Raw genomic sequence first — 1,251 nt, 5'->3', positions numbered from 1 at the left:
AAAAATCAAAGTATATTTCCCATAGTTAGATATCGCTAAATTAATAAGGACAAGATTATTATTAAATTTTTGCATAATAAAATAAAATAAGCTCATATTTAATCTTTGAACACAAGAAAAGTATGAAAAATGTAATTTAAAAAAGAAAAGAAAACAAGGAAGGGAAGTACAATTAAAAGTTTACATTAAAATTTGTAAGAAAACATTTTCATTACAAATTATAAGGTTTACGTTTAAAATCGTATTTTATTCATGATTATGTTATAATTAATTACAATATTTTTTATTGATTAAAACAAGATTTATGCTAACAATAAATTGTTTATTGTAGTTTTAACTGCACAAAACAAACAAAAAATTTAATATCATACGTATAATCAAAATAATCAATTTGGTAGAAAACTATTGTTAAAATTTAATTATCATGAATGCTTATATTCTTATAGTTATCTTTACCATCCAATGAGATAGTTATCTTTACCATTCAATGAGAGAGGTAAATATTTAATGTCAGTGAAACATAATACGTCCGTCCCATTGTTCAGTCAAATATACAGTCAGGTACAAGAATTCCTTGAAGGAAAACATTCTTATGTTACTGGTTTCCTATAGACGCATCTGCTTTTATTTCTGCACCTTTGCTGTCTTTCTATCTGTAAACGTGCATTCTAGGCTTCTCTTGATGTTAAACAGGTGAAGTTTATGTACTCGATGATGGCGGAGAGGTGGATCTGGATTTGGGTAATTACGAACGCTTCCTGGACATCACTCTTCATAGAGACAATAACATAACAACTGGAAAAATTTATCAATATGTCATTACGAAGGAGAGACGGGGAGATTACTTAGGAAAAACAGTACAAGGTTGCGAGTCTATTTATATAATATTATATTGCAGATGTCTGTCATACATTGAGTTATATAAGTTAATAAAAAAAGAATATCTTGTTTTTTAGTGGTGCCCCATATTACAGATGCTATTCAGGAATGGGTAGAGAGAGTCGCAAATCAATCTGTAACAGAAGATGGAACTAAACCAGAGGTATTGTTAATTTGTGAATTTTTATTATTATGTCCAGTTAGATAATTTCCCAAAATGTACAAATATACATTTAAATAATAGATATTTTTTGAATAATATTTTATGTATAAATTTATAATATAATTATTTTAATTGTATATTAATAATCCTTTATAGGTTTGCATATTGGAATTGGGAGGCACAATAGGGGATATAGAGGGAATGCCATT

General features: G+C 27.4%; 1 long non-coding RNA gene across 1 annotated transcript; it reads left to right on the top strand.

The window, feature by feature from the left end:
- The first annotated feature begins 462 nt into the window (after positions 1–462).
- On the top strand, positions 463–1,250 carry LOC108747874. Its single transcript, XR_001939276.1, has 3 exons — positions 463–864; positions 957–1,042; positions 1,199–1,250. It is a non-coding gene; the product is annotated as an uncharacterized LOC108747874 (long non-coding RNA).
- The last annotated feature ends 1 nt before the right edge of the window (position 1,251 follows it).

This window comes from Trachymyrmex septentrionalis, unplaced genomic scaffold (assembly GCF_001594115.1).
Source record: "Trachymyrmex septentrionalis isolate Tsep2-gDNA-1 unplaced genomic scaffold, Tsep1.0 C3581643, whole genome shotgun sequence".
Taxonomy (NCBI): domain Eukaryota; kingdom Metazoa; phylum Arthropoda; class Insecta; order Hymenoptera; family Formicidae; genus Trachymyrmex; species Trachymyrmex septentrionalis.
The sequence above is the reverse complement of the archived record's forward strand: the minus strand, read 5'-3'. Positions and strand labels throughout refer to the sequence as shown.